Here is a 7,500-nt window from a genome sequence, read left to right as displayed (position 1 = left end):
AAAGCCTTGACCTAGCATGCGCATGGGCAATAAACGCTTTCGCTTTTTTGGAACTGTTATGATTAGGGTGTCGGTTTTTACTTGTTTACTCTTGTTTTCCTTCAATTTTGCAATGTTGGTAAATCCTTTAGCATGGTGTGAGAGAACTTCCTCCTATCGATACTGCTATTTCTATTAGAGTTTCCAATTGACTATCGTCCTTTGATTTCTCTGTTTGTCACATGCCCATGTTGGATGCCATCTTAACGGGTACTAAAGATTTAGGTCCTTTTCTTTTTGTTTAAAAACATTTCTGGTCATTTTTCGCCCCGAGTTTTACAAATATTGAAATACGAAATATTTTGAGCAAGAGCCAATGTAGATTTGATTTAAAAACGCCATGCCATGATCAGGAGCCCATTACCACAACATGTCCTCTACCTCTGAAATGACGGTTATCGACAATTCCTAATTTTCTCTGAATTGACTGTTAGAAGTATACCTATTAAAGATTAAAAGCAACGACGAGCAGAAGGCATGGGCCCGGGAGCTCTTGGTCACTGTCTGGTATAGGTGAAGTCTGTGGAGAAAACGTGGATCCATTCATGGCTGTTTATGGCGTGAGGAAGGAGAAGATTCAAGGTATTTACCAAAGTAAAGGAATGGCCTGTTCTGTCTACGTCAAAAAAGATGACAAGGAAGTGGCGCATTTTGTGACTTGGTCTGGTTTAACTAAACTCGTAAACAAAGTAGCTCAAATGAATCACTTCTAAAGTAAACGCTTTGGAAAACACGCGGCTTCAATCGATTCGAAATCAACCGTTGAGACGTTTGGTCATAAGTTGTCTTTTCCAGCGGGTTCTATTTTTGCTTCGCTTTCCTCGAAGAAGTTCCTTACTGCTTATAGACCTTTACAAAAAACAAGAATTTACCACGGACTTGGAGCCTTATTGCTTTGTTGGGCCTGAGAAACTTAAACTGAAATTAGAGTTCCAAAGAGACACTCAAATACATAAACTACTGACAAGTGACACAAGTGGAAAGGACAGGAAGCTGGAGTGGTCTTCTGTGCTTGGGAGCTCCAATAACTGTCAAAGAAAAAAAGATCTCTCCCCGCAATAGTGGCCGATGGTCTGTTATGGGAGTAGTAGGACTCAGTAGGAAACGAGGACTTTGTCCACGTTTTGTTGAGAATAAAATATTTGAACAAGATGCAAGTGGTCCTCCCTTTAATGACGAGTTACATGAATTAAATGCTTCAGCTCACCTGAGCCAATCCTTGCATAATACAAGTCATCCCACTGATGAGTTACATGAAGTAAGTGCTTGAGCTCACATGAGCCAACCCTGCATAATGCAAGTCATCCCGCTGATAAGTTATATGAAGTAGGTGCTTCAGCTCACATGAGCCAATCTCAGCATAATGCAAGTCATCCCGCTGATGAGTCATATCGAGGTAAGTGCTTCAGCTCACATGAGCCAGCCCCAATGTAATGTAAGTCGTCTCACTGACGAGTTGAAAAAAGCTATCAGTTGCTGTTGATATGGAAACGGGATCAAGGTGTTAAAGCCAATTACGAAGTGTTAGAAACTGGACCACGTGATTCTCTCGTAGGGCGAAGTGATTTTGGCAGAAGAGTTAGAATTGTGCTAAGTTGCCATAGAGAAAAAAACTGCGGTTATTAATTCATGTGGATTGCCTCGTACTTTTGCTTGAGTTCATTCAACTGAGGCTACTTGGATTTTCCGCTAAATTTAAACGCTCCAAAAAGATATAAGAATAGATGACCCAGAAAATCTGATAAAAAAAAAAAACTAAATACATCGAAGTTCTTAGAATGCTTGCAGTACTTTCTTTCCAGTTAGACAAGATCCTTTAATTCAAAGTGGTACTTTAAATACACATGGAAACAATTAAACCAAACAAATTGACCTGCTTTCAACTGAATGGCTTCATAGCTCTGTTAGTTAGCGCAGAGGTCTTGGGTTCGGATCCCTTTGAGGTGTCTAAGGGGCGACAAGCTCACGACAGGCCTGCGACATGACTTACGATTGTCGCAGCGTTTTAAAACATTTTTTAAAATGCTACGACATTTTTTCTGACGTACACAACAATCGTAAATCATGTCGTAAGCCGTTGTCGCATGCGACAAAGTCGTACCGTGTAAATCGGCCTTATTAGCCCTATTCACGGTTAGCTTTTCTCATTTGCATTTCAATGCAATCTAACCTGGATGCGAGGCAATTTCGGGTTGAAACTACAAAATAGCTCGAAATTGCCTCGCCTCCACGTTAAATTACATTGTAATGCAAATGAGAAAAACTAACCGTGAAAAGGCTATTGCAGCTCTGTGCTCAGTTACCAGGCCTTGGAATAAAAGCAAGGCTGGAGTTGACCTTGCTTTGATACAAACCTAACTGCTTTTCCTATGTAAATAGAAACTCGTCAGCATTACAACATGACTTACATAAAGAAATCCACGGGGATTGTATCAAAGGAAGGTCAACTCCAGCCTGGCTTTCATTCAAAGGCCTGGAAACTTAGCACAGAACTGTAAAATGATCTTTTGGTTTAAATTGTCCAGGTAAGAGCGAGGGTCACTTCTCTCTTTTGTCTATAACCCGCATTTAATATATAAATTCATTTCATAGGGCAGTTTCATTTACAGACAAGACAGCACAAGACCGTTTCGTTTACCAAAAACTTTAATTTGACTGATTGACTCTAAGAAATGTTTACACTGTTACGTCAGTTTGTCTATCAGGTTCCACTAATTATATATTAATTATATATTTTTTCATTTTTTTGGGAATTTCCTCAAGTTTTGTACTTTCTTTCTTGAAATTATATGTAGGTAACTTTAGAACGAAATCCCTTTGCTCGCATCGTCGAAGGTCTTTTTGAAAGCCGTGAGTAAGCAAAAGCTGAAATGGCAGTTACGTTCCAAGCAAGTAAGCGGAGATTAACATCTCAAAACCCTAAAGGTTAATAGCAAAGCACAACAAAGTGCAACAATGACAACTCTTCCTTTGCAACTATAGTATGTTTGACTAAACATAAAAAGGGTTCGCGAGCTTCCTTTCTAAAAAATGATGATTTCTCTCCTACATGTATTTTGTTTCCCCCTCAATTAAGAGGAGAAGCCAAATGACTGATTATGTTTAGCTGGGCCACTATTAAGCAGGGGGTCACTGAGTTAAGGAGTGTTTATACACCCTGATATAGCGCACTAATACACCTACATCTTCTCTTCCATGCCACACCTACGTGACCCGATGTAATCTTAAGCCCCTTGCCGTATGATTCCTCTCCTGGATATATTTTGTTTCCTCCTCAATTAAGAGGAGAAGCCAAATGACCGACTATGTTTAGCTAGGCCACTATTAAGCAAGGACTTACTGAGTTAACCAGTGTTTTTACACCCTGATAAAGCCTGCTAATACTCCAACATCTTCTCTTCTATGCCACACCTACGTGACTCGATGTAATCTTAAGCCCCTTGCCGTATGATTCCTCTCCTGATTATATTTTGTTTCCTCCTCAATCAACAGAATACTTTTCTACCACTTTTCGATGCCGCTGTTGTAGTAGGATTAAAAAGCCGGCATTAATCATACCGAATACTCGGTGATGATCACACTGGATTTCGATTTAGGTCTCCGAGATAAACTACTGCTAGTGCCTACAAAATCTTGGAAAACGTTCTGCTTATGATCGCTAGCTAACGATTGTCAAACCTTGTCGGGTTTGTTTATATTTTACTTCGCAAAGCGATTAATTATTGTAGCAATTGTTGTACTAATGAATATTCTAAACAATATTGACTGATGTCAAAGGCAAAAAGATATTGCTTTGTTCTGCATTAGCACAGATGTCACAATAATTTCTCATTTAGTTAGTCTGGAATAAAACTGAGACTGATCGATTCCGTGGTCTTTTGGAGTTTACGACATGAGAACAAAATTGTGTGTTAGGGTTGTCTGTCTGATTGTCTACGCCTTTTTTAATCGACCTAAATATGAATTAGGACTAGCTTTTGAATTTCACATTTTCTCTGACTCTAAAAACTAGTACTGTTACTAAATGACAACTACTTCAGCTAGCTTTTATAATTTCAGACTTGACCACTTTCTTCTTGAGGCCTTTGCATTTGTGGCCCCACGAACTGCTCTTGCGTCATCTTCAGTTTCTGCACCCACGTCCTCAACTCCTGAGTATTTTGCTCCATCGTACTTTGATTCGTCCACCAACGGGAGATACTGCAACATATAGAAATAAGAAAGGTTTCCTCAGTATCATGCAATTAGTTTTTACTTCTTTTTCTTTATTTTTTTGGCTTGAAATAAATTGTAATCAACCAAAACTGAAATTCATCCTAGAAACGTCTTTATGCCCATCACCCACAACAAAGTGACCAAAAACTCCAACGATAAAACACTTTAAACTGCACGCGTTTCTCGTAAAGAGTTAACACACAGATATTTGAAGAGGAAAATGATGACATGGATAGGATATTGAATCAAGTTGCCTATATAGGTTTCGAACGATCCAGTGTGAATAGGTAAAAAACGGTATATAACGCCACTGGGAAGAAATACTTTTTTGTAGAATTTTGAAAACGTGTCAGAGTGGGTAGCCCCAAAGAAATAGTAGCGTTCTAATTTGAATCTGACTTTACGTAGCACTTAACTCAATTTTTTACAACATTTTGCATGTACAGAAACAACTTCCAAATAAGCCAACTTCATCTCTCAGTTCTACCTTTAGCAATTGCACTGATATCGCCGAGTTTCCCTTCTTCCCGTTCATAAAAGTAAAAGGAAAACATGGTTTGTCATTCAGAAAAAAATCCCATCCAACGTTCCCTTTATTTATCATCTTCCTAGAACCCGTTGCAACCTTATTATTATAATAATCGCTAAAACTGGACATTTAAAAAAAAGGAGATTATTGCCCAGAGAAAATTAAATAGATTTACGTGGAGTGTGACATGCCTAATTAGTTATTTCCCACGATGCAGTTGGGGCAATCCCGTCATCCGGGACTTTCTCTAGCTCTTATCCAGTGCAGAAGACAGGCATAGGGCTTCCTTCAGTAACTAATTCAACAGAGTCAAGATCATTTTCCCCTCCTCTTTTCTTAGTTTCTTTTAGATGGCGGGTGTGCCCTCACCTTTGCTGGAATCATGCCTTCTATATTTAGTTATTTCTTAGAAGGTACCATGTTGATTTTAAATAAACGGCCTCGCCCAGCAGGGCTTGACCAAAATATCCCAAACATATGTGGTATTAATATCTGTTTCCAAGAAAACAGAGCTCGCTCCAAGCAACGCCTTGGAAAAATATCAGTCTTTACGCATGGCGCATGAAAAAAAAAAAAAAAAAAAAGAAAAGAAAAGAAAAAAAAAAAGAAAAAGAAAGAAAAAAATAGAACCTTGAAAACGTCTTGTTACTGACCTCTCCTTCGATGAACGAGCGCAACCTCTTGGAAATATTTACGAAATCAGGGCGGAGTACTGGGATCTCTTGCCAGCACATCTCCATCAAGTTATACCTGATGATAAAAAAAGGAGGAGGTGAGAAGCCTATATCTCCAGCAATTCTTCCTTCAACCCTTTCGCAAGAAGGTTTATGTTTGGATATTTTTTCGCTGCAAAATGCATTGATTCTACGTTTACGGTCTTGCGACATTTTTTGATGGATATAATGCCATTGCTTTTGATCGGACATTCTGATGTTGATTTGAAAACGTATTGAAAGATATATAAAGTTCTCCGGTAAAGTATAGCACTAAACACTAAACATGACAGAGAGAAAGTATCTCGTTATCCCAGACTTAACGTAAGGGACGGTTAGTGCTTATACAGATAAAAGAGGTTCTTGACATAGAATTTATCTGCGACCTGTTTCTTTGAGAAAATATAAATGGTACATTCGAACACTTTAGAACACTTTATTTTAGGGTGCATAATTACAGTAGAAAAAACAGTACTCTCCCTTATAGCCCTGTTAAACTACCCTCGATTATCCGGAAATCGATTACCCGGATTTCGCGATTATCTGGACTAGCTTTTCTGGTCCCATTTTTTTCATAAATATTAATTAGTCACATTCATTATCCGTAGAAAAGCTATCTTACGCCGAACTGAGATATAAAATTCCAGTCAGAACTGAATTTGTTTCGCATCAAAAGACAATTTAGGGCAAGTTTATTGCTGGAGTGATCTTAAACGCGCCTAATACGCACCGTAACTAATGCAGTGCATTTCATTGAGCGTTCATTGGCTCAGAGTTGTTTTGTTGCTAAGTGGAATTTCACGCTCCGCTTCCCCGATCAGCGTTGGTATGATAAACACAAGCTTGTGTCATGAAAAGGGTTTCCATCATGTCAACAAAGCGTAAGCGTTCAATTCTTTCTATACAAGATAAGCAGTCAATAATTCTACGATTGGAAAAAGGCGAAAAAGGAACGAGCCTATCCAGTGAATGGCGTCAGTAAACAGCAGATTTGGGACATCCGCAAAAACAAATTCAAGATTATGAAGTTTGCCGACAACTTGGAGATCGATCATGAACTAAAACGAAAATCATTGAAAGTTGCACATGATGAACAGCTGGATGAAGCCCTATACGCATGGTTCATACGCCAAAAAACAGCTGGCACACCAATTTTTGCTCCCCTTCTGCAAGAAAAAACAAAGGACTTTCACAGTCAATTACATGAGGAGAACGCGAACGGCGAAACCTTCAAAGCTTCGACAGGATGGCTTGAGTCTTCAGTCAGGGGCACCCAACGAGAATATAGCTCAAAACCACTTAAACATAGCATTGTCAAACGTATTTTAGTATTTAAACGGTAGATATAGGCATATTTTTATCCCCTAAAAATTTTTCATCTGTTAGGATTTCCTAGCTGAAAGTGTAGTGATCCGAAAATTATAGGGATCAAAACTTACCTTTTCGAAAATTTCAGGGTTAGGGTAACAATCCGTTAGAAATGGGTAATTATACCATGTTTTAGATGTTCGAAAATCCTAGGATATATAGTGTTTTACAACAAAATTTCCGAAAATTTCCGAACAGATATTTTCCGAAAATTGACGTTGGGTGCCCCAGTTCAGTTGAAGATAAAAGTAGCGACGAGGAGGATGAGAGTCGAGATGAGCAAACTGTTACAAACACTGAAGCTGTTGAATGCTTTAAAAAGTGTTTGAGACCTTGTTCTAATTTCTTGCTTACAAAATCTGGTTGCAAAGTGGGGCCAATCCATTAGTTGAAACTTGATCTTTGAATGGTAGACTAATTCTGATTATGTCAACCTCGTCAGTATTCAGTAAGCATAGTGGAGAGAAATACTGACGAGAGCAACATAGTCACAACCTCATTGAAAAGCTCTGGGAACGAGGTTGAAAGTCAGAATTAGTCTACCATACAAAGATCAAGTTTCAGCTAGATCCCAAGCCTAAAGAAGTCAAACCATCAATTGTCAATCAGCAATGCGTTGTTTATCATTTTGTATGT

This window comes from Montipora foliosa, unplaced genomic scaffold (assembly GCF_036669935.1).
Source record: "Montipora foliosa isolate CH-2021 unplaced genomic scaffold, ASM3666993v2 scaffold_448, whole genome shotgun sequence".
Lineage (NCBI taxonomy): Eukaryota > Metazoa > Cnidaria > Anthozoa > Scleractinia > Acroporidae > Montipora > Montipora foliosa.
This window is presented reverse-complemented; position numbering follows the sequence as displayed.